This window comes from Symphalangus syndactylus, chromosome 13, assembly GCF_028878055.3.
Source record: "Symphalangus syndactylus isolate Jambi chromosome 13, NHGRI_mSymSyn1-v2.1_pri, whole genome shotgun sequence".
NCBI classification, from domain to species: Eukaryota; Metazoa; Chordata; class Mammalia; order Primates; family Hylobatidae; genus Symphalangus; species Symphalangus syndactylus.
This window is the reverse complement of record NC_072435.2, coordinates 21,797,354-21,824,214: the sequence shown is the minus strand read 5'-3', so window position 1 is coordinate 21,824,214 and position 26,861 is coordinate 21,797,354. Positions and strand designations below refer to the sequence as shown.

The 26,861-nt window shown below is 45.9% G+C and overlaps 1 long non-coding RNA gene across 1 annotated transcript; it reads left to right on the top strand.

Moving 5' to 3' along the window:
- The first annotated feature begins 274 nt into the window (after positions 1-274).
- LOC129461204 (uncharacterized) lies at positions 275-26,279 on the top strand. The gene is made up of 3 exons (XR_008650420.1): positions 275-815; positions 1,175-1,319; positions 26,257-26,279. It is a non-coding gene; the product is annotated as an uncharacterized lncRNA (long non-coding RNA).
- The last annotated feature ends 582 nt before the right edge of the window (positions 26,280-26,861 follow it).

Here is a 26,861-nt window from a genome sequence, read left to right as displayed (position 1 = left end):
TCCCCAGTCAAATCAATGCTAATAATCGGAAATAGCAAGTTCTGAGAAACGCTAGCGTAGAATGGGCGCACTAGGGATAAGGGGATGGGCCCCAGACTTCAGCAGCCGTTCTGGGAAGTTGCTCGCCTTTTTCGAAGACTCTAGCTGCAAAGCTGGAAGCCGTCGGTGGGGCACCGCAGAGAAGAGACCATGTCTGGCGGATGAGTCCTGTAATTGTCAGGTCACCTGGGTAACGCCTAACCACGACGGGCTGGGTCTCGGCCCGAGGCCTGCAGCCTGGCGCTGACTGGAATCCCCAGCACTGCCGTCTGGAGGACATCGGCGGTATCTCCCCGAGACTGGAAGTCTGTGTGTCGAAGAGGCGCGGGACGCGAGCCCACCAACCTGGCTGACCACAGGGAGAGGCCGAGCGTCCAGCCCGCGGGGGCCCAAGATGGTGCCAGAGTTCGAGGCCCTCTGCGCATGCACCCCACCCGCCTTCGAATCTATCCCGTTCGCCGTTGTGGTTTGTTCTCCCGATTCCTCTTAAGGAGTTGGTCAGTAGAACCATGGCCTCCATTGACTACGTCCTCAGTGTCTCAGCTCTCTTCAGTCGAGCTCCAGTCACAGAAGAGGGTTGTGGTGAGACCCAGGCAGAAGTATTTCCGGTCAACGAGGTCGCGGGTAGTGCGCATGCGCGCCGTGCAGGGCCCTGAGCAAGGGCGCCTGGGAAACCGTGCGTGAAGTGACACACGCCCTGTCCTCAGGGAGCTCACGGCCGACTGGGAAACAGGAGAACGGGTCAAACGTGGGACGCCCGTCAGCTATACCCAAAGGTCTGTGATAGAGCTTGGAGAAATGTGCATTTGGACACATTATTTTTACATTGTGATCGAGACAGTGAGGTAATTTTTAAAAAAATAAGTTTTAGAATTCTATTAAATTTCAGTTTTAGAATTATATTTAATTATATTTTGAATATTTTGAAATTTCATACGGTTTTTTGGTCTTTTCGGTTTTTTTGAGACAGGGTCTCGCTCTATCACCCAGGCTGGAGTGTAGTGATGTGATCACAGCTCACTTCGCCTCAACTTCCCAGGCTCAAGTGATCCTCCCTCCTCAGCCCCCCGAGTAGCTGGGACTACAGGCACGCACCATTGCACACAGCTAATTTTTTTTTTTTTTTTTTTTGTAGAAATGGGGTTTCACCACGTTGCCCAGACTGATCTCGAACTTCTGGGCTCAAGAGATCCGTCTGCCTCGGCCTCCCAAGATTTCGTTGTGGGGAAAAGATGTATGATTCTATGATCAGAATGAAAGCTCTGAGAGGGCAGCCACTGGTGAGTGTAGGTGCAGTATCCTCTGCACCTTGCATGGTAATTGGTGTGGAATGGATGCTCTTTGAATTTTTCTCAAATGACTGGAGTCTTTGAAAAAGGCACCCTGAGTTACTGTTAATGGATAGATTCGCTAATAGTTACCTACCGTTAATCGAATAGATTAGCTAATAACACCAACTTTTGATTTGTCTCAGAGTGACCTAGTGTGAAAAGTAGGGTTGCAGATTTAGTATATAAAAAATGCAGGATAACCCTGTCAAATGTGATTTTCAGATAAACTAAACAAATAATTTGTTAGCGTAAGTATGTCCCGTTTGGATACGCTGGGTGTCCTATATTTTATCTAGCAACTTAGAAGACATGTTAAGGTGGGGGGGAAAAACGATTGTGTTCCTCTTAGAAAAAGAACTGGAGGAGAAAAGAAAACGGTACCTGGAATTTGTAAATAAGTACTTCCAAACAATTCTAAAGCAGGTCAGAAAACTACACTTGAGAAACTGTGATTTATAAAGTTTGTGGTAAGTGTTGTATTTATATCATCTTAATTGAAACCTCTTACACAGTAGAATGATTATTTTTATTTTATAAGTGCAGAAAGAAGCTCAGAGATAGGAGGTTACTTGTCCAAGTTCTAATATTTTCACTGTCACCCCAAAAAATATGTATTGAGGCCTCTTGGTGGCTCACGCCTGTAATCCTAGCACTTTGGGAGGCTGAGGCAGGCAGATTGCCTGAGCTCAGGAGTTCGAGACCAGCCTGGCCAACATGGTGAAACCCTGCCACTACTAAAAGTACAAAACATTAGCCAGGTGTGGTGGTGCTACCCTGTAGTCCCAGCTACTTGGGAGGCTGAGGCAGGAGGATTGCTTGAACCCGGGAGCAGGTGGTTGCAGGGAGCAGAGATCACACCACTTCACTCCAGCCTGGGAGACAGAGTGAGACTCCATGTCAAAAATAAATAAATAAATAAAATAATTATTATTTATTGAGAGCTGACTGTGTGCTGCTGGTCTCGGATTTCTATCCCACATAATCTGCCTCCAGAGCTGGAAAATTCCAGTGTCTGACCATTCCTCAGCCTCCCTCCCCTTCCCCACTCCAGCTGCAGTTTCCATGGTAACAAACTGAACCTGCTTCTGTAGCTAACAAGAGCTAAGAGTTTTTGAAAGAGAATAAGCCAGAACAATTGACGTCAGCGTACCCTGGCTGGGGGATGGGAAGGACTGCTTGAAGCCCTAAAGCCTTCTATTCCTCCACCAATGGTTTATGCAGAATTTTCTATGTGTCAACATCTGTCCTTGGATGGAGTCTCTGCAAAAGAACAAAAGTTGTCTATGTAAACCTCTGCAGACCCCATGAATTCATAAGTTTTCACTTCAGGAATTGCTTCAAACACTGGTGACATAAACTTTATGCATCCTTACCATATTAAAATGTATTTAGTCATTATTCAACCAATAATGATGGGGGGGCACTTCTACATATCAAACAGTGCTAGATCCCAAGGATATAATTACTATCAAAACAGACACAGTCTCTATTTTCCTGTTTCTTAGAGTTCAGTGGAAGAGACATTGTTTATTCTTCAGTGTATTCTAAGGACCCTTATGTGTGAGACATGTATTAGGGACTTGGGAGATACACAGATGAGTTCAAAACAAATCGTTGAGCTGCATGGAAATGATCCTGGTGGGATTGGGGTCAGACATTAAATAGATAATCACAAAACAGCAAATATTTACTGAGCAGCTACTGTGGTGCCAGGCACTGTTTTAGGCAAGGGGAGGACAGTGGGGAACAAAATAGACTTGGTATCTGTTCTCATGGAACTTACATTCTGATGGAGAGGGAAAAATATATAAATGAATTCACTTGCTTTTAGTTAGAAGGAAAAGGATATTAAACTCAAATTGACTTAAATAAAAAGGAGAATTTATTGGCCTAAGTAACTGAAAATGCCAGAGATAGAATTGATCTCATCAGTATTCATGAACATAATTTATGTTGTTGCAGATCTCTGTAGTTTTTCTGCCCAACACTCCTTCCCCAGGCTTCCTGCCACAGAAGCCTTCTTTCCTATGGAGAACTGGTTAGCATCTGACCTAGGCCTGGTCACGTCATCCTATTGCTATGCCCACAGTGATTGGTTCAGGAATGGGCACATGACTCCAATGGGCCAGTCAGAGACTTACTTACCTGGGACTTTTCCTTGGGAATTATGAGAAAGATCGTTCCCTTTGCTGTGATGCTAAACTGGTCTGAAGTGTGCCTGGCCTATAGCCATCTTTTTTGCCTATCTGAATAAATCAAGAAAGAGCATCCCACTGTGTGTTTTTAAGCTTCTACTAGATAATGCATGTAATGTGCTTAGCACATAGTAAATTCTCAATAAATGTTAGCCAGTGTTGTTAGTGATTTACAAAGGAATGAGTGAGAAGAAATTATTTGCAGGAACTGAAAGATTGTGGGTTTGTTAACTGCTTCAAAATGAAGGTAAATTAGGAGAGTTTTTGGAGTACATGGAATGAAAACATAGAGGTCCACAGTATAGAGGAATGTTTCCTCTGAGCCACGATGAGGTTTTATGAGCTGTCCAGGGTTCACTGAAGAATATACTTGCCTGGATTCAAAATGCTTGGACCAACCCATTCAGACATTCACTGACCCCTTCCCTGGGTAAGATTCTGTAAAAGAGAAGATGCGCAAGGCATGATCATAGCCATTAAGGACCTTATACTCAACTGGAGTAGCAGGGAAGTGAACAAGCAGTAACAGTAAGGCCAGAGGAGTACGGGGCAAGCTTCAGCTCCACATTCATTTATGTAAGAAATACACAGGAACATATCTAACATGCCAGCCATGGTGCGAGGTGTAAGAGATATTGTATTGAACCAAATTGATGCCTTTTCTATTGGAACTTAAAATCAAGTGCAGTGGTTAGCAAAACTTCAGGAACAGACCAGACAATAACTATTTTAGGCTTGTGGGCTGTACAGTCTCTGTTGTAACTATGCAGCTCTACCATTTTGTGTAAAATCTGTCATGGACAATATGTACGTGAATGAACGTGGCTATGTTCCACATTATTTTGGGACACTGAAATTTGAATTTCAGATGATTTTGTCACATCAAAAATATTCTTCTTTGGATTTGTTTTCAACCATTTAAAAATACTGAAACCATTCTTAGCTCATGAGCCATACAAAAACAGGCAGTGGGGCCGGTTGTAGTTGCTCATGCCTATAATCCCAGCATTTTAGGAGGCCAAAGCAGGAGGATCACTGAGCCCAGGAGTTCCAGACTAGCCTGGGCAACATAGAGAGACCCTGTCTCTACTAAAAATAGAAAAATTAGCTAGGCATGATGGCACATGTCTGTAATCCTAGCACTTTGGGAGGCCAAGGAGGTAGGATCGCTTTAGCCCAGGAGTTCAAGATCAGCTTGTGCAACGTATCAAAACTTGACCTCTACATAAATATTTTAAAAAGTTAGCATAAGCCTGTAGTCCTAGCAACTTGCAAGGCTAAAGCAAGAGGATCCCTTGAGCACAGGAAGTCAAGGCTACAGTGAACTATGATTGTATGACTGCTCTTCAGCCTTAGCAACAGAGAAAGACTCTGTCTCTTTAAAAAAAAAAACATAGGCAGTGGGAGGAGCATGGTAGTTAATGTCTGTAATCCCAGCACTTTGGGAGGCCCAGGCAGGCCGATCATTTGAAGTTAGGAGTTCAAGACCAGACCAGCATGGTGAAACCCTGTCTCTACTAAATAGAAAAAAAAAAAAAAAAATTAGCTGGGCGTAGTGGCAGGTGTCTGTAATCTCAGCTACTCAGGAGGCTGAGGCAGGAGAATTGCTTGAACCCAGAAGGCGGAAGGTGCGGTGAGTCAAGATTGTGCCACTCCACTCCACTCCAGCCTGGGCAACACAGCAAGACTCCCTCTAAAAACAAACAAACAAAAAAAAACACAGGCAGCTAGATTTGACCCATGGACCCTCATGGGAAACACAAACAAACAAATAATCAATTAATTGCATTGTTGCAAACTGCTCTTGCCTTTCTAGGTTCACCAGTCCATTCATGAAGTATATATTCTTTTCTGGATGGAAAGATGAACGGGCAGATGGACAAGTTGCTGTAGTCACAACATTATAAACACTCTAATTTGAGCACTATATTAGCCCATTGTCACACTGCTATAAAGAAACACCTGAAACTGAGTAATTTATGAAGAAAAGAGGTTTAATTGGCTCGCAGTTCTGCAGGCTGTACAGGAAGCATGGTGCTGGCATCTGCTCGACTTCTAGAGAGGCCCCAGGAAGCTCACAATCATTGCGAAAGGCAAAGAGGAAGCAGGCACGTCACATGGTCAGAGCAGGAGCAAGAGAGTGAGTTGCAGGGGAGGTGCTACACGCTTTTAAACAACCAGATCTCATGAGAACTCACTACCACAAGAACAGCACCAAGGGGATGGTGCTAGGCCAATTCATGGGAAATCCACACCCATGATGCAAACACATCCCACCAGGCCCACCCCCAATACTGAAGATTACAATTCGACATGAGATTTAGTGGGGACACAAATTCAAACCATATCAAGCACATAGTCTCATTTCTTGCTGGTTCGATCTTTGCCTTCTAGGTGTGCCCCCTTGTTGGATGCGTACATTACCAAGCTGGGAAAGTCATGCCATTGAGAAATTACTAGAAAGTATAGAGGAGAAAACGTGAGCTAGTGAATGAATCCAGGCCACAGCTTTGTCTCAGGATGTTAGATAACTTCTCTTGGTTTTGAAATGTTCTGTGTGTTGAGATTTGTCCTCTCAATTGGATGGTAAAAGCCTTAACGTTGAATTCATCATGACTCTGCCCTGGACTTGCTCTCTATCCTGGGTTCCTGAGAGATCTTAGCTACTCACATGGCTTCTAAGACCTACCTGAAATCCTCAACCGCAAACTCTCTTCTGGGCTCTTAAACTGTGTATTCAGATACTACTTGAACTTTCCACTGGGGTGGATCTGATATCTCAAACTCAAAAAAACCCTCAAAATTGATATCAAGCTCATCCCTTCACCTCCCTAAAAATACTTGGTACTTTTCCAGTTTTCTCAGTCTCCCAATATGGTACCACCAGTTTTACAGGCAAGGAATCTGGATAATATCCTTGATTCTTCTCTGTCTTAACCTCAGCCTCAAATCCATCAGTCCTATCTCCCAAATATATCTTTAGCTTCCCACCTCTCTCCTAAATCACTCTTGATTCTTGCCTTCTCTTTAATCTGATCCTACCTCCATGGTCAGTGACTCATTTCTCTTGCCTAGACAAATGCGTTAGTTTGCTAGGGCTGCTGTAACAAAGTGCCACAAACGGCATGGCTTAAACAGCAGAAATTTGTTGTCTCACAGTTCTGAAGGCCAGAAACCCAGCAGGGCTGGTTCCTTCTGACAACAGGGAGGAAGGATCTGTTCCAGGCCTCTCCCCTAGCTGCTGGGGGTTTGCTGGCAGTCATTGGCCATCGTTGGCCTCCATTGGCCATTGCCCTGATCTCTGTTCTCATCTTCACGTTGTCTTCTCCTGTGTACACGTCTGTGTCCAAATTCCTCCTTTTCATAAGGACCCCAGTCGTACTGGATTAGGGCCCGTCGTACTGCAGTATGACCTCGTCTTAACGTCTTACATCTGCAACAACCCTATTTCTACATAAGGTCACATCCTTATGTAGTCTGGGGGCTCAGACTTTAACATATGAATTTCTGGGGTGGGGTTGGGGAGCCCACAGCAGCAAGTGTGCCAGCCTCTTTGCTGGTCTCCCTGCTTCCACTTTTTCCTACTTCCTTTCATTTCCCCAACCTAGGCAAGGGTGACCTTTCTAAAATGCAGACAGGACTAGGAGCCTGCTGTGAGTCATGGGGCTCACTGAGGCCTGGTTTTTTGGTTTTTGGTTTTTGGGATTTTTGTTTGTTTGTTTGTTTTTGAGACAGAGTTTCGCTCTTATTGCCCAGGCTGGAGTGCAGTGACGAGATCTCAGCTCGGGTATCAAGGGAGCATTCCTAGGTGTCATGGGCCAGCATCCCCTCTGCACATTCAGCCCATGTGGATGTTTTGAAGCTTCCTCTCCTCAGGAAGCACAAGCTTCAGCCAGAAAATTCATCCCACTTGTCTCAAAATTTCTGTAACTCTCCAAAGAAATTTGATCATCTCCCACTATCAGCACTGTCAGTTGGGGTCTGTCCCCAGGACTCCGTCCATGTTGCCACCATCTCTCCCTGGGCATCTGCTGTGGCCTCCTAAACGTTCTTCCTTTTCTATCTAGTCACCTTCCACCCGTTCCACACACACACACTGGCCAAAAAGAAAGCCTCACTGTGTGATCTCCTCCTCCTGCTCCGGGTCCCCCAGGGCTGCCTGCCCATCAGGGTAAAGTCCAAGTAGCCAACGTGATGCCTCAGGCCCTCCAAACCCAGCCTTGCCAGCTGGCCCAGCTTCACCTCTCTCTGCTCCCATCCTGGGTCTCCATGCTGCGGCAGGAATGACAATCTTCCAGTTCCCTGCAGAGGCCACGTCCCCTCTGAGGAGCTGGCTGTACTCACTGCCCCCACAGACTCATTTCTCCCCTCCCATTTTCTCCTCAGTTCCCTCCAACCAGGATTAGCTGCCACTCTACAAAATCTGTTCTCAAAATCAACAGTAACCTCTGCCTGACCAACGTGGTGAAACCCCGTCTCTACTAAATACAAAAAATTAACTGGGCATGGCGGCTCTTGCCTATAATTCCAGCTACTTGGGAGGCTGAGGCAGGAGAATCGCTTGAACCTGGGAGGCAGAGGTTGCAGTGAGCCAAGATTGTGCCACTGCACTCCAGTCTGGATGACAGAGCGAGACTCCGTCTCAAAAAACAAACAAACAAAAAAACCACACACACACACGATAACAAAAAACAAACAAACAAAAACTACATCAGACACTTTCTAGGGATTAGGAATGTATTGGTTAAAAATTGGGTGAGGCAATTGTCTCTGGAGATGATGTCTTGAAATTAAAACATGAATGGAAACCCAGTATGGTCTACCCATACAATGGAATATTGTTTAGCTTTAAAAAGGAAGGAAACTCGGACACTTGTTACAACATCGATGAACATTATGACATTATGTTAGATGAAAGAAGCCAGTCACAAAAGGACAAATACTGTATGATTCCACATGAGGTACTTACAGTAGTCAAATTCATAGAGATAGAAAGTAGAATGGTAAGTGCCAGGGGCTGAGCCACAGGAAATGGGGAGCTATTGTTTAATGGGTACAAAGTTTCAGTTTTTCAAGTTGAAAACAGTTCTGGGGCTCGATGGTGGTGATGGTTGCACAAAGATGTGAATGTATTTAATGTCACTGAACTTGAGGATTAAGCTCTGATTTTTTTATCTTGCCCAAAGTCCTATGTAAGGAGTCTGGGAAATCATGCCCTGCAAACCATAAATTCTCATCAGATAGGTTTTGTTTAACCCTATATATCGTAACTTACTTTCTCATCTGACTCTGGTATAACATTACGTGACGAAGAAGAAAGTCAAAATATTTTACCCCAAACGTATTTCTTTGCCATATTTTGAAATGGCCATTGAAAGCTGTCCTTTGTGGGGGAAAGTTCGCATCTGTAAAGAATCTCTATAAACATAGCTAGATCTTTTTCTTCTAGGCCCTCCCAATCCCGAGGAGATTAACTAAGAGTCTAGCACCTTTTAAAGGTCTGAATATGAAACATTTGTCATCTATTGTCTCTAAGAGCAGCCAGTATAAGACTTCAAAAGAACCTTGGGGCTGGGCGTGGTGGCTCACGCCTGTAATCCCAACACTTTGGGAGGCCGAGGCAGGCAGATCACCTGAGGTAGGGAGTTCAAGACCAGCCTGACCAACATGGAAAAACCCCATCCGTACTAAAAATACAAAAATTAGCTGAGCCTGGTGGCATGTGCCTGTAATCTCAGCTACTTGAGGGGCTGAGGCAGGAGAATCGCTTGAATCAGGGAGGCAGAGGTTGTGGTGAGCTAAGATCACGCCATTGCGTTCCAGCCTGGGCAACAAGAGCCAAACTCTGTCTCAAACAAACAAACCAACCAACCAACCTTGTCCACAATCTTTTATCTTAACCTGAACATTTTCTTTCTGTAGATTCCAGGTGTTTAGACAAACTCAACCAATTGTCAACTGGAAAATATTTAAATTTACCTATAGCCTGAAAGCACCCCCCAGTCTCATGCCTCCCTAAAATGTATAAAACCAAGCTGTACCCCGACCACCTGGGGCACATGTTCTCAGGACCTCCTGAGGGCTGTGTCACGGGCCGTGGTCACTCATATTTGGCTCAGAATACATCTCTTCAAATATTTTGCAGCATTTGACTCTTTTCGTTGACAAAGGGTACACTTAAAAATGGTTAAGACAGGGCCAGTCGCGGTGGCTCATGTCTGGAATCCCACCACTTTGAGAGGCTGCAGCAGGAGGATCACTTGAGCCCAGGAGTTCAAGACCAGCCTGGGCAGCATAGGGAGGCCCCATCTCTACAGAAAATTGAAACCTGAGTCAGGCATGATGGTGTGTGCCTCTCAAGTCCCAGCTACACTCAGAGGCAGCAAGAAGATTGCTTGAGCACAGGAGTTTGAGGCTACAATGAGCTATGATCACACCACTGAACTCCAGCCTGAGTAACGAGTGAGATCCTGTCTCCAACACTTTTTAAAAGCAAGGGTTAAGATGGTACATTTTATATTTTATATATATATATATTTTTTTTTTTTTTTTTGAGACAGAGTCTTGCTGTGTCGCCCAGGCTGGAGTGCAATGGTGAAATCTCAGCTCACTGTAACCTCCATCTCTTGAGTTCAAGCAATTCTCCCGTCTCAGCCTCCTGAGTAGCTGGAATTACAGGCACGTGCCACCACGCCTGGCTAATTTTTGTATTGTTAGCAGAGATGGGGATTTCACCATGTTGGCCAGGCTGGTCTTGAACTCCTGACCTCAGGTGATCTGCCCACCTCAGCCTCCCAAGATGCTGGGATTATAGGCATGAGTCGCTATGCCCAGCCTGTGTTATACATCTTTTGTGACAATTAAAAATAATTTTTAAAAATTAACACATAAATAGGCCAGGCACGATGGCTCATGCCTGTAATCCCAGCACTTTGGGAGGTTGAGGCAGGTGGATCACCTGAAGTCAGGAGTTTGAGACCAGCCTGTCCAACATGGTGACACCCCATCTCTACTAAAAATACAAAAAATTAGCCAGGTGTGGTGGTGGGTGCCTGTAGTCCCAGCTACTCGGGAGGCTGAGACAGGAGAATCGCTTGAACCTGGGAGGCAGAGGTTGCAGTGAGCCAAGATCATGCCATTGCACTCCAGCTTGGGCAACAAGAGGAAAACTGTGTCTCAAAACAAAAAACAAAAAAAAACAAAAACAGAAAAAAAAGTACATAAATAAATGACACCTACCTTGTAAGCTCATCCTCCATGCTGGGAACACATTTTTGCCTCTTGGCTTGGCTTCCCAAGGAGTATATGACCCCAGAGTTTCGGAGATACACACGTTCTAGTCCTCACCTAAGCTAACTCCATTCCAGTCCAACTCTTCCAGTTTTAAATGGCCCCCTTGTAGGAACATCCACATCACTCATCTGGGAATATCATCATTTGGCAATTTAATGATCTCTAGGCAAAGACACAGTAGAGATTTTACCCACTGGTGTGGCTTGGAATGCTGCCTGTGGTGGCTCAGTGCTGTGCTCAACTTGGCAGAACCAGAGTGATGTTTCAGAGTCCACTTTCTGTTACGGTTCTCGGCTGGACTTGGCCACCAGAGGTGTTTGCCTCGGATCGAGAACGCATAGGTGGAGCGGCAGCTGTGTGTGCTGTGTGTGTGTGTGTGTGTGTTTAGAGGTTACAGTTGGACCAGGTGCCGTGTGTGTGTGTGTTTGTGTGTGTGTGTTTGTGTGTGTTTAGAGGTTACAGTTGGGCCAGATGCTATGCAGCTCATGCACGTCCCTGACAGCTGCCAGCTCACCTTGTGTGTGTGTGTATGTGTGTGTGTGTGTGTGTGTATGTGTATGTGTGTGTGTGTTTAGAGGTTACAGTTGGACCAGGTGCTGTGTGTGTGTGTGTATGTGTGTGTGTTTAGAGGTTACAGTTGGACCAGGTGCTGTGTGTGTGTGTATGTGTGTGTGTGTTTAGAGGTTACAGTTGGACCAGGTGCTGTGTGTGTGTGTGTGTGTGTGTGTTTAGAGGTTACAGTTGGGCCAGGTGCTATGCAGCTCATGCATGTCCCTGCCAGCTGCCAGCTCACCGTGTGTGTGTATGTGTGTGTGTGTGTGTGTGTGCGTGTGTGTGTTTAGAGGTTACAGTTGGACCAGGTGCTGTGTGTGTGTGTGTGTGTTAGAGATTACAGTTGGACCAGGTGCCGTGTGTGTGTGTGTGTGTGTGCGTGTGTGTGTTTACAGGTTACAGTTGGACCAGGTGCTATGCAGCTCATGCATGTCCCTGCCAGCTGCTGGCTCACCTTGTGGCCCATGGGGGCATTCCCAGCTCCCACTGAAACCACCTTTGCAAAAATTATATCAGTGAGAAAATGTTGGCAGTGGAGGAGATCTGATCTAGCCAACCCTCCTCTTGCCTTTAGCTTTCAAGTTACCTTAATTATCACTGGGCTTAGGCTGAGCTAACTTTGAGAGACATTTAGGTTATAGTTTAAGTAATAACCCTTCCCCAGAACTCAGCCGCCTTTGTAAAGCTAACGAGAGACCACCAGAGTAGGGGAGGAGAGAAGACTGAATTCTGCTAAGCTGTAGACTTAAAGATTGCCAGCCATTATTCTGGAGGTCCTGCAGGTAGCATCGCTATTGTGGACTGGCCTTTTGAGATATCTTTTCAGGTTTTTTGCATGTCTGACACCCATGGCTCCACCTAGGTCCATCCACGATGGCTCCTGTGGCCCTACCCAGAACCAACTCAATGTAAGAGGATGGTTTCAACTCCCTATGATTTCACCTCTGACCCAACCAATCAGCAGCAACCACCCATTGCATAACCACCCCTGCCCCTTATCCCAAACTACTTTTGAAAAACCCCCAACCTACAAGCCTTTGATGAGATTGATTTGAGTAATAAGTCCATCTTTTGTATGGCATGGCTGGCCTTATGTCAATTAAATTGTTTCTTTACTGCCATACCATGGTCTTTATTTGTGCAGCACACAGGAAGAAACTTTTGGGTGGTTACACCACTAGCTTCTCCTGGGCTGTTTGCATGTTTTTAGCTCATACTGGAGGGCTCCAGGGTCTCCTGCAAAATGCCCCATCCTCACAGGCCATGAGAGACTGACAGAGGTTCCAATTCATCTCTGTGGGTGCTGGCTAGACCTCCCAGATCCATTTGCACTTGTTCTTCTTCACTTTCCTTTCTCAACACCTCGGATTGGACCCTGTGCCAGATCCGCCATCTTTTCCTCAATGTCTCCTGTACATCCAGTCCGGGTCTCTGGTCACGCATGAATCCTGCTTTCACTGGACATTTCCACTTCAGTCTGATTCCAGTTCGTCTCAGTCCCTTGACTCCAAACTCTGAATTGTTTCTTTTTCAGTGTTAATCAGATGTGCTCAGGATGCCAGCACCCACCCACTCACCAGGTCAGAAAGCTGGGACGTCTTGGGTCCTTCTGCCCCCTCAAATCCATCACTTGCATCTCCAACAGAAACCTTGGTTTGTCCACACCTGTCTCCCACTGCCTCCATCCCCATGCCACCCTCCTTAGCTGCCGAGCTTCTGTCATCTCTTCCCTGTTCAAGAATGACCATTTGCTTGTTGTATCTGCTTCCTCACTGCCCCTTTCCCATACAGCCAAGGTCACCTTTCCAAAAACGTACTGGTCATAAGTACATTGGGCTGCCTGGGAAGAGCCAGACCCCAGCAGAAAGCTGCAGAAACTGTCAAGGCAGGCAAGACACAGATCTCCTCTGTCCCCACTCTGAGTAGGAGCAAGGAGGGAGGCCACGGAAGGTGAGTCAGGATGCTGCCAGGGGAGGCTGCGTCTGCTCGTCCCCCTCTCTGTCCTCTGTCTGCCTCTCTAAAGACCTCACCCTTCTCAGGGAGTAGGTGCAGCAAGGGGAGAAGGCCCCTGAGATGCTCGTGACCCTGACCTGCTGAGTCAGCCTTTCTTCCCTCTCTGGAATTGCTTTTTTTCTTCTCAGAGAGTGGAGGCCCTTGGCTTTGCCTGAAATTCTTTGCTTACTCACTGAACACATAAACCTGTTCCCTGTCAGTCGTCCCAGGCAGAGACAAAGCTGTAGTTCTTAAGTGCTCCTGTCTGCCCCAAGTTCAGCCAATCAATTTCCTATTGCTGCCAATTTTACCCCTTTTTTCTTTTTTCTTTATTTTATTATTATTATTTTTTATGATGGAGTCTCACTCTGTCACCCAGGCTGGAGTGCAATGGCCCAGTCTCAGCTCACTGCAATCTCCAACTCCCCAGTTCAAACGATTCTCCAGCCTCAGCCTCCCGAGTAGCTGAGACTATAGGCACCTGCCACCATGCCCGGCTAATTTTTGTATTTTTAGTAGAGACGGGGTTTCACTATGTTGACCAGGCTGGTCTCGAACTCCTGACCTTGTGATCTGCCCGCCTCAGCCTCTCAAAGTGCTGAGATTACAGGCGTGGGCCACTGCGCCTGGCTGTGTTTCTTTCTTGTGATGAGAAGCTTTATTTATAATAACCCCAAACTGACAACAACCCAAATGTTCATCAATTGATTAGATAAAGAAATTGTTTTGTATTTTTACAATCAATATTCCTCAACAATAAGGAGTAAACTATTGGCAGATGCATCATCATGCTTACATCCCCAAAAGCTGGGTGTGATGGCTCACATCTATCATCCCAGCACTTTGGGAGGCTGAAGTGGGAGGATCACTTGAGCCCAGGAGTTTGAGACCAGCCTGGGCAACATAGGGAGACCCCATCTCTGCAAAAATATTTAAAAATTAGCTGGGTGTGGTGGAACATGCCTATAGTCCCAGCCACTTGGGAGGCTAAGGTGAGAGGACGCCGTGAGCCCAGGAGATTAAGGCTACAGGGAGCCATGATTGCTCCACCGCACTCCAGCCTGGGCGACACAGCAAGACTCCATCTCAAAAGAAAAAAAAACGTTAAAATGAGGTCATTAGGGTGGGTGCTGATCCAACAGGACTGCTATTCTTATTAGAAGAAGAGGTTAAGGCATGAAAAGATCACATTCTTTCACCACTTTCTTCAAAATAGGCTTCTTCCTCCCTCCTATCCACGACACAGCTGTGCTCAAAATCTGCTATGTTGTCAGATCCAACGGTCACTCCTCTGTCCTCAGGTTACGTGGCTTCATTGTGGCAATCAACACAGTTCACCTCTTCCTCCTTCTCAAAAATGCTTTCTTCTTGTCCCTTCATAGACCCTCTATCCTGATTGTCCTGGCCCCACCTTCTTCCAGCTCTCCTTCTTCTGCTTGTAGGTAAAGCTGAAAGCATGCACACCCTCTGACCCCGCCATTCTTATTCAGGGAGCCCAGACGACCACTCCCCAAATGTGTACTGAGTGCAGAATAATAATAATTCTCAATATGCACCAAGTGCCCACATTAGGCCAGTCACGCGCCCTATCCAGGAATGCATTTAAACGAACAATTTATATCTCCTTCACGTTTCACAGAGCTGACAGTCTCTTGGGGCCTCAATTGTCAAAACAGTTGAGAATAAGCAGGTTCTTACAAGCTTGGGAAAAGATGGATTAGTCAGCAGCCAGGGAAACAGGGAGCTATCAGAATCAGTTTTAAAGTTGGACAACTGACCCATGGCAGCCTGCCTCAGTGAACGCGCCTTTGCATGCCAAACAATCACTTGGTTAGGAGGGACTCACTCTGATACACACGTCTCTGAGTGCCAACCAATCCACAAGGGTCCCACTCGAGAAATCACGGTCCTGCAGATGATGTCAGCCCCTTGATGTCTGTGAAAGCCCCACAACCTCTGAACTCCACATTGCCCCGAAACCCTCCATAAAACCAGACCGTTCTGCACAGAGAGACTGCCTGGTTAGCAGAGCTCTCTCTCCTTTATTATGGTAAGAAATCAATTCAGAATTGTTCTTTTATTTCAGATATTGAATTGTGTTAGCTTGGGTTGCCATGACAAAGTACCACGGACTGAGTAGCTTAAACAACAGAAATGTATTTTCTGACAGTTCTGGAGGCAAAAAGTCCGAGATCCAGGTGTTGCTGGGGTTGGCTCCTTCTGAGGCCTCTCTTTGGCTGATATCTGGCTGCCTTTCCCCCATGTCCTTACAGGGTTGTCCCTCTGTGTGTGTCTGTGTCCTGGTCTCCTCTTCTTAAAAGGAAAGCAGCATATGGATTAGGATTCACCCTAATGACCACATTTTATTTACCTCTTTAAAGATCCTATCTCTGGCCAGGGACAGTGGCTCACGCCTGTAATCCCAGCACTTTGGGAGGCCGAGGCGGGCGGATCACAATGTCAGGAGTCTGAGACCAGCCTAGCCAATATGTTTGAAACCCTGTCTCTACTAAAAATACAAAAATTAGCCAGGCATGGTGGCGGGTGCCTGTAATCCCAGCTACCCGGGAGGCTGAGGCAGGAGAACCACTTGAACCCAGGAGGTAGAGGTTGCAGTCAGCCGAGATTATGCCACTGCACTCCAGCCTGGTGGCAGAGCAAGACTCCATCTCAAAAAAACAACAACAACAACAACAAAAACCCACAAATACCACTGGGTGACAGTTGTCTACAGTATTCAGAACACAGCATCCTATCCAGGTGTGTGGTCTGGGAGCAACCAGCTGTCCTATAGAGGCTGGGTGTGCAGTAGACTCTACCAACTAGGTGTGTGTAAGTGCAATCTAGGATGTTCACACAATGACGAAATTGTCTAACAGCGCACTTCTAAGCATGTTTAGGGATGCATGGCTGTATAGAGTTCTTGGCGGGTGTAATTCTTCCCAGGAAATTTTTCTTTTTCTTCTTTTTTTGAGACAGGGTCTCACTCTGTCGCCCAGGCTGGAGTGCAGTGGTTCAATCACAGCTCACTGCAGCCTCCGCCTCCTGGACTTAGGTGATCCTCCTGCCTCAGCCTCCCAAGTAACTGGGACCATGAGAGTGCACCACCATGCCTGGCTACATTTTTTTTTTTTCTGAGATGGAGTCTTGTTCTGTCTCGCCCAGGCAGGAGTGCAATGGCAGGATCTCAGGTCACTGCAAACTCTGCCTCCTGTGTTCAAGTGATTCTCCTGCCTCAGCCTCCTGAGTAGCTGAGATTACAGGTGCCTGCCACCACACCCGGCTGATTTCTGTATTTTTAGTAGAGATGGGGTTTCCCCACGTGGCCAGGCTGGTCTCGAACTCCTGACTTCAAGTGATCTGCCTGCCTTGGCCTCCCAAAGGGCTGGGATTACAGGCATGTGCCAACATCCAGTGGCTATTTTTATTTTATTTAACATATTCTCTATATTATCCAGGCTGGTCTCAAACTCCTGAGCTCAAGCAATCCACCCACCTCAGCCTTCCAAAGTACTGGGATTACAGGCATGAACCACCATGCCTGTCCCCCAGGCATTTATTCTAAACATTTATTCTAAACACAGTTCAGTATTTCTCAAGCCTCTCTTGAATGCCAGGAACTATGCTGGGACAACAGTAATGTGCAGAACAGACTAGACATCTATTCAGCAATCCTGCTTCTGGGTATACACACAAAAGAATACAAAGCAGGGTCTCGAAGAGATGTTTGTACACCCGTATTCATAGCACCATTATTCATAATAGCCAAGTGGTGGAAGCAACCCAATGTTCACTGATGGATGTGTGGATGAGCAAAATGTGCTCTATACGTACAATGAAATATTGTTCAGTCCTGAAAAGAAAAGGAAATTCTGACACTTGCTACAATATGAATGAAACCTTTTTTTTTTTTTGAGATGGAGTCTCACTGTGTCACCCAGGCTGGAGTGCAGTGGTGCCATCTCGGCTCACTCCAAGCTCTGCTTCCCGGGTTTGAGCGACTCTCTCACCTCTGCCTCCCAAGTAGCTGGTACTTCAGGCATGCACCATCACGCCCAGCTAATTTTTGTATTTTTAGTAGAGATGGGGTTTACCATGTTGGCCAGGCTGGTCTCGAACTCCCGACCTCAAATGATCCGCCTGCCTTGGCCTCCCAAAGTGCTGGGATTATAGGTGTGAGCCACCGCGCCCCGTCATGAATGAAATTTTTGAAAATATTATGCTAAGTGAAATAAGCCAGTCACAAAAAGACAAATACTGTATGATTCTACTTATATACTGTACTTAGAGTAGTCAAACTCAAGACAGAAAGTAGAGTGGTGATTGCCAGGGACTGAGGGAAGTGGTGAGTGGGGAGTTAATGAGGGCAGTTTCAGTTTTGCAAGATGAAAAGAGCTCTGGCAGCAGATGGTGGTGATGGTTGCACAACAAGGTGAATATATTTAACACTGCTGATCTGTACAGTAAAAATGGTTAAGATTGGCTGGGTGTGGTGGCTCATGCCTGTAATCCCAGCACTTTGGGAGGCTGAGGCGGGTGGATCACCTGAGGTCAGGAGTTTGAGACCAGCCTGACCAACATGGTGAAACCCCATCTCTACCTCATCTACTAAAAATATAAACTACTAAACCTCATCTACTAAAAATACAATCGATTAGCTGGGCCCGGTGGCAAGTGCCTGTAATCTCAGCTACTCAGGAGGCTGAGACAGGAGGATCGCTTGAACCCAGGAGGCAGCGGTTACAGTGAGCTGAGATCAAGCCGTTCGTTGCACTCCAGCCTGGGCAACAAAAGCAAGACTCTGTCTCAACAACAACAAAAAAGTTTAAGATGGTAAATTTTATATTACCTATATAGTTCCACAATTAAAAAACAAAACGCTGTCATGCTCTTGTTTTTCTGCACTTCTTGGAGGCTGTACTCTTAGTAGCCGGACCTGGAGCTGCGGACCTCTTGGCTTGAAACACTTCCCCTTGTCATTCCTTCCTGTTCTGCCTGCACTTTTCAGGACACTTCCTCCAAGGAAGCCTTCTCTGATGCCTTCCTCCCATCCCCTTCAGAATAGGGGTATCCCCAGTGCTGGCTCCCCAGCCTCATGAGATCCAGTTTTGTTCATCTTTTCCCAACTCCACATTCGGTGATATCACATTGTTAGCTTTAGGTCAGCCACAGTGGGAATATTTACACCATGGAAATTGGCAGACTCAACAAAGTGTGGTTTTGTTCCCCTGAAAGCTAGTTGTTAAACATTTACTAGCCCACCATGGAATGGTCATCCCTTCCCTGCTGCTCAAACATCCTGTCCTCTCTGATGTGATGTCTGTCTTCCCTGTTAGACGATAAGCTTCACCAAGGCAGGGGCCAGGCCTGTAGCTGGTGAGTGGTGGAACCGGGGTTTGAAGGCTCAGGGGATACAGGTTGAATATCCCTTAACCAAAATGCTTGGGACCAGAAGTGTTTCAGATTTCAGATTTTTTCAGATTTTGAAACATTTGCATTTATGTAATGAGATATATATTGGGGATACAACCCAAATCTATACATGAAATTTATTTGTTTTTTTTTTGTTGTTGTTTTGAGATGGAATCATCTTGCTCTGTCTCCCAGGCTGGAGTGCAGTGGCATGATCGCAGCTCACTGCAACCTCCACCTCCCAGGTTCGAGCGATTCTCATGCCTCAGCCTCCCGAGTGGCTGGGATTACAGGCACCCACCACCACGCCCGGCTAATTTTTTTTGTATTTTTAGTAGAGATGGGTTTCACTGTGCTGGCCAGACTGGTTTCGAACTCTTGATCTCAGGTGATCTGCCCGCATCGGACTCCCAAAGTGCTGGGATTACAGGCATGAGTCACCATGCCCGGCCTTATTTATGTTTCATAGACATCTTATACACATAGCCTGGAGATAATTTTATGCAGTAATTTTAATAATTTTGTGCATGAAAACAAAGTTTTGACTGTGTTTTGACTGCAACCCTTTGCAATTTTCCACTTGTAGCATCAGGCTGGCACTCAAAAATTTCAGATTTTGGAGTATTTCTGATTTCAGATTTTCCCATTAGATATGCTCAACCTGTAATGGCCACCCTAATTTCAGTCTGTCTCCCTGGAAATCAACAAGACAATAATAATGATAGAAATAACAGTCAGCCAGGCGTGGTGGCTCATGCCTGTAATTTCAGCACTTCAGGAGGCCAAGGCGGGCAGATCACAAGGTCACGAGTTCAAGACCAGCTTGGCCAACATGGTGAAACCCTGTCTCTACTGAAAATACAAAAGTTAGTTAAGCGTGGTGGCACATGCCTGTAGTCCCAGCTACTCCGGAGGCTGAGGCGGGAGAATCACTTGAACCTGGGAGGCGGATGTTGCAGTGAGCTGAGATCATGCCACTGCACTCCAGCCTGGGCGACAGAGTGAGACCCTGTCTCAAAAAAAAAAAAAAAAAAAAGAAAAGAAATACTAGTCATAGCTGTTATTATGAATTGCAGCGTTCCTGTACTCCTGCGGACCTTTTACCTTTACAAAAACCTTATCCTAGCTCAGAGTCATCTCCTCTCACCTCTCCACTGGCTTCTTCAGCCACACTGGGTTTCTTTCTCCCTCTCCAACATATTTCTCTCCATTGTCTTCTCACTTCTTGGTATGTTCTTCCCTCAGATCTTTGCTTGACTGATCATTTAGGTTTCCTTCAACTTAAATGTCACTTCCTTGAAGGGGCCTTTTCTGAGAACCTGAGCTAAAATAGCCTCAGTCACCCTCCAGTAATGTATGTCGTGCCGTAAGTGGCCTCATCTCCATAATTAACCACCAGTCTTTCATGTGGACAACTTGTGTCTCCTCAAAGTTATTTATAAAGCAATATACAAACCAGCTTCAAGTTCCCTTCTCTTTACCCTCTAAAGTCCTTACTATGTAGAAACTCCTGAGGAACCAGCAAGTTCACCAGTTTTATGATCTTCATTAATTATTTTATTGTGGTAAAAACCACATAACAAAATTTACCATCTTAATTATTTTAAGTGTACAATTTAGTAATGTTAAGTATTTTCACATTATATGAATCAGGTCTCTAGAACTCTTTCATCTTGCAAATTGGAAACTCTATAACCATGAAAAAACAACTCCCCATTGCTTCCTACCCCATTCCCTGGTAACCACCATTTTACTTTTTGTTTTTACGAATTTGACTCAGTAACTTCGTATAAGTGAGATAATAACATTTGTCTTTTTGTGACTGCCTTATTTCACTTAGCATAATGTCCTCAAGGTTCAGTCATGTTATATCACAACACTTCCTTTTTTATGCTGAATAATAATGTTCCATTGTATGCATATACCACATTCCCATTGTCCATTTATCTGTTGATGGGTATTTAGTTTGCTTCAACCTCCTGGCTATTGTGAATAGTGCTGTTAGGAACATGGCAGTACACATATCTCTTTGAGTCCATGTTTCATTTTGGGTAAATACCTAGAATTGGAATTGCTGGATCATAAGGTAATTCTACTTTTAATTTTTTGAGGAACTGCCATACCGTTTTCCAAAGTGGCTGTACCATTTTATATTCCCATCAGTGGTGCCCAAGGGTTCCAATTTCTCCACACTGCCTTCTTTTTTTTTTTTTTTTTTTGAGACAGAGTCTTGCTATATCACCCAGGCTGGAGTGCAGTGGCGCGATCTCAGCTCACTGCAACCTCGGCCTTCTGGGTTCAAGTGATTCTCCTGCCTTAGCCCCCCGAGTAGCTGGGATTACAGGTGTGCACCACCAAGCCTGGCTAATTTTTTGTACTTTTAGTAGAGATGGAGTTTCACCATGTTGGCCAGGCTGGTCTCAAACTCCCGACCTCGTGATCTGCCCGCCTCGGCCTTCCAGAGTGCTGGGATTACAGGTGTGAGCCACCGCGCCCGGCCCACATTGCCTTTTATACTTTGCTTTTTTTTTTTTTTTTTTTTTTTTTGATAGTAGCCATCCCGACAGGTATGAGTTGGTATCTCATTGCAGTTTTGAATTGCTTTTCTTTAATGATTAATAATGAACATTTTTTCACGTGCTTGTTTGTCATTTGTATATCTTCTATGGAGACGTGTCTATTCAAGCTCTTTGCCCATTTTTGAATTGTGTTATTTGATTTTTTTGTTGTTAAGTTGTTGTAGTTCTGTATATATTTTCAATATTAACCACATATCAGTATATCATTTGCAAATATTTTCTCTTATTCCATAGGTTGTCTTTGCATTTTGTCAATTGTTGTGTTATTTAAGGCACAAACATTTTACATCTGATATAGTCCCATTTGCCTATTTTCACTTTTGTCGTCTGTGCTTGGTGTCAGATCCTAAAGCATGTCATTGCCTAACTCCATTTATTTTAAAAATTTTGTCTTCAGGCACGGTGGCTGACGCCTGCCATCCCAGCACTTTGGGAGGCTGAGATGGGTGGACCACCTGAGGCCAAGAGTTCAAGACCAGCCTGGCCAAAATGGCAAAACCCCGTCTCTACTAAAAACTTAAAAAGTAGCTGACATGGTAGTGGGTGCCTGTAATCCCAGCTACTCGGGAGGCTGAGGCAGGAGAATCCCTTGAACCCAGGAGGCGGAGGTTCTAGTGAGCCGAGATCCCACCATTGCACTCCAACCTGGGCGACAGAGTGAGACTCTGTTTCAAAAAAAAAAAAAAGTTATCTTGATTCTGTTTGTCAGTTCCCACACCCCATTCCATCCACTCCAGGAGAAAACAGACATGTCTCCGGCTCCCTTGGACTTCCTAGAATTTAACACAGTGCCCAGGGCACAAGCATGAAACATACTTGTTGAATGAGTGGATGCTCTGTTGCTGATGTCTGACAGAATATTATTTACAGCTTACACCTGACTGTCCCTAGGCAAGGTCTCTGAATTCTTCTGGTCGGCACCAGAAGGGAGGGACGAAGCTTCCAGAGGAGACTTGCCTGCCACTGTCCTGTGATGGGGAACCTAAGGGACAGGCAGACCTTGGCTTTTGGTCCCCCAGAGAGCTGGCTCTGTACTGGGGCTGGGAATCTCCCTGATGTTTGATTTGCAGGGTGAATGGGGTGGAACCTTCTGCCCCTCCCTCCATTCCCCCTTCTCTGGTGTGCAGGAAGCTGAGGGCTTCTAGGAGACTGGGGATACTGAGGCCGAGGGAGGTAGGGAGGAGTTAGGAGGTTTTTGATTCTCACTTGAATCCTTCCCACTGTAGCTGGAAATGGAGTTTTTGGGTCACCTGCCCCAGCAGGGGATGGGAGTGTAGGCGGGGTCTGCATCTGCAACCCCCTCCTGAATGTGGAAATCTTAACGAGGCCAACACCTCCCCCGTTGCTGGATATGGAAGCAATGATACTTTCTCGCCTTATCAGCTCTGCACTCCCTATACCCCACTGGGATAGAAATCCTGTCTCGGTGTCAGGCAGGGGTCTCAGGCTACCCCTCCTCTGCTGGGGTGGAAGATGGAGAGGTCAAAGGAGCCAGCCTCCTTCCTGGCCCTTGCAAGGGCCTCCAGCCCAGCAGCCAGAGGGATTATGGACAAGAGGCCCCTGGCGTCCCTCAGTCTGGCATGGCTGCCCGGGAGCCTCCCAGGGGAGCCAGAGTGGGCCAGAGGGCTGGAGGCTCCCAGATCAATCAGAGGTCTGAAGGTCACTGGAGCTGTGACCTTCAAATTAGGATATTTGTAACCCAGGAGGCTGGCACACCCCCATGGGGAATGGGGTGCATAGTTGAAGAGAATCCATCTCCCAGAGAGGTGCCCTAGGGCCCCCCTTTCACCATGACCCTGCTAACACTTTACAGATGAATAGCATACCTTTCTCTCATCCCCTAATCTTATCCCAGTGAATTGCCCCGGGGTGAAAGAAAAGCCTCTGGATCCCAAACCTAGAATCGCTTTGAAATACTGCCGTCCCCAAAGGCTCCCCTTATAGAGGCCCTGGGCTGCCTTTGAGGTGTATATTTTGCAAGGTTGAAAGCAGGAGGGAGTGAAAAAATGCCGGCATTTGCCTCTGAGATGCTAAAGGAAAAAAATGGCTCAATGACGATGGGCAGACTTTATTTGGGATCGCTGCAGTGGGTACGGGGACCACTGCCACAGGGGCTTGCGGTTGGTGAGAGAGGTTGGGTTAATTCCCGAATACAGCAGGGAGAGTGGGTAATTCCTAGTCAAGGAGCAGGGCCGGGAGCAGTGTCTAGAAAATTGCTAAGAGGAAACTTCAGAGATAAGGGTGATTCTGGTTAAACTGACCTTACTAGATTCCTGCTGAAGGCAGCCCGGGGTGACAGGAGGAATCCAATCAGATATCAAAGGGGATCAGATGTCGACAGTGGAGGGTTCCTTCTAAACTCACTTAGCAGGGTTCTTCCCTGAAGCTGAGTTTTAGATGGGCCTAGCACAAGATTCAGAAGCCTGTCTAAAGTGTGGCCAAGCCTGGGTGCAGTGGCTCACGCCTATAATCCCAGCACTGTGGGAGGCCGAGGTGGGCAGATTGCCTGAGGTCAGGAGTTTGAGACCAGCCTGGCCAACATGGTGAAACCCCGTCTCTACTAAAAATACAAAAATTAGCCAGGCGTGGTGGCACATGCCTGTAATCCCAGCTACTCAGGAGGCTGAGGCAGGAGAATGGCTTCAACCTGGAAGGTGGAGGTTGCAGTGATCTGAGATCATGCCATTGCACTCTAGTCTGGGTGACAGAGTGGGACTGTGTCTCAAAAACAAAACAAAACAAAACAAACAAAATAATGTGTGGCCAAGCAAAGAGTCTTTGTCAATGGATCAGTGTCCATATGTCAAGTCAAAGGAATATATTGCAGATAATATAGTATCTTCTGTTTTCCTGAATGTTGATCTGGATATGTAGGAGAAAGGCTTTCACCAGCTTTGGCTGAAGGGTGGTTTTGTATTGCAACTCTGTCTTCAACATTCAATAAGTACTGAATTCACTGTCAGTCAGTCAATGACTTCTTGGCTAGTCTCTTGCTAGTTTATCCCTACCAAGCCTTACTTCACTCAGGTAAACGGCAATGGGGACTGTGTTGTTGATTGTCTAGTAAGGGATGGACATCTACAATAAATTTATTATAGATTGTCTCTTTACTTGTCATATATAAGATTATTATATAATTATTGCATTACATATTTAATTATACGTTATGGATAAGATTATTGTAATGTAATAGTAATAACCTATAATGAATGAGAAGTGTACCTCTTTTGCAAGCCCTGCACTTACTTGTCTGATACTTTTCTTCTTGAATTTCATGGAATACTGTCTCATTCCAGCAATATGTAACATTCACAGAAGATACAGGCATGACCTAAGTGTTCTCACCAAACATTTTCAGAGTGTTCTCACAATAACCCTTTGATTGGGTACGTTCAGAGATTCTTTTTATTTTCCACATAGGAAGAGATAATTTGTCTAACAGCTACTGAATAAACAGATCCAAGATTTGAACCCTCATAGTTTGGATGGGGATCTGAGTTCTTTCGTTTCTTTTTTGTTTGTTTGTTTGTTTAGACAAGCTCTTGCTGTGTTGCCCAGGATGGAGTGCAGTGGCACAACCACGACTCACTGACACCTTGTCCTCCTGGGCTCAAACAATCCTCCCATCTCAGCCTCCCAAGTCTCAGCACACCTGAGACTACAGGTGTGCATCACCACACCCAGCTAATTTTAAATTTTTTGTTAGAGACGGGTTCTTCCTATGTTGCTCAGGCTGGCCTTGAACTCCTGGGCTGAAGTGATCCTCCCACCTCAGCCTCCCAAAGTGCTGGGATTACAGGCATGAGCCACTGTGCTTGGCCAACCCACATCTCATTCAGCTCCTGCACCATTTCTCTTCTCCCTCTTAGAACTAACTCTATAGCCTCATCTTTACTTTTGCATTTCTCTATCTCTCTTAACCTCATTCCAAGCAAGCTTTCATCTATACCATTTTACTAAAAGGCCACCAATAATCTCCACATTGACAAATCCAGTAGTTGAGTTCCAGCTGTCATAAGGACTTAACAATTTGTCACCTGTCCTTCTTCTTCTTTTTTTTTGAGACAGAGTCTCACTGTGTCACCCAGGCTGGAGTACAATGGCGTGGTCTTGGCTCACTGCAACCTCCATCTCCCGGGTTCAAGCGATTCTCCTGCCTCAGCCTCCCAAGTAGCTGGGATTACAGGCACACACTGCCATGCCCAGCTAATTTTTGTATTTTTACTAGAGACGAGGTTTCACCATGTTGGCCAGGCTGGTTTCAAACTCCCAACCTCAGGTGATCCACCCACCTCAGCTTCCCAAAGTGCTGGGATTACAGGCATCAACCACTGCACCTGGCCCACCCCGTCCTTCTTAGAAGACTCGAATCCACACTGAATTGGGTTCACCAGACCTCCCTGACAATTCTCTCTTCTGTCTTTCTTCCTACCTCCCCTGTTGCTGGATATGGAAGCAATGATACTTTCTCCCCTTTCCAGCTCTGCACTCCCTATACCCCACTGGGATAGAAATCCTGTCTCTTGGTGTCAGGCAGGGGTCTCAGGCTACCCCTCCTCTGCTGGGGTGGAAGATAGAGAGGTCAAAAGAGCCAGCCTCCTTCCTGGCCCTTGCAAGGGCCTCCAGCCTGACAACCAGAGGGATTAAGGACAAGAGGCTCCTGGCGTCCCTGAGTCTGACCAGATTGTAGTAGCCAGCCTCCAAAGTGGCCCCCAATAATCCTCACTCCCTAGTAGTGCTCACGGTCTTGTGGTCTCTTCTGACACAGACCCAGAGCTGGTTCATGACCAGCTGAGGCTGAGGGAAGTAGGAAGGGAGGGTCTAGGGAGTTTTTGATTCTCATTTGAACCCTTCCCATTGCAGCTGGAAACAGCAGAACATGGAGGAAGTGATAGTGTGTGTGACTTCTAATGCTAAGTCATAACGGACATCGTAGTTTCTACTTGGATCACTTGCTTGCGAGTACGGGTAGGAATTCAGCCACCATGTTGTGGAATACTCAAGTAGCCCCTGGAGAGGTCCAGGTGCAGAGGAGTCAGCTTGCCAGCACCAACTTGGCAGCCAGTCAAACCTTCTAACCATCTCATGAGAGACCCCAGACCAGAACTGCCCATCAGAGCTGTTTCCAAATCCCCGACTTTCAGAAACCATAAAAGATAATAAATGATTATTGTTTTAAGTTAATGCATTTTTGCATTATTTGTTATGCAGCAAATTACTAACCAATACATATTCTTTCTCCAATTCCTTTCCGTGTTTTTCTACTATCATGTCTCAATTCTAGAGTGCTCCAGAGTTCAGTGCTCAGCTCTTGTCTACCATCTGGATTTGATACCTAAATGATCCCACACATTCCTAAACTTTGCAATAGCATCTATATATTGTTATATCTCAGATTTATAGCTCTAGCTCAACATCTCCCATGAATCCCATCAACCCACTGTTTATAGGAAATTTCCACTTAGATG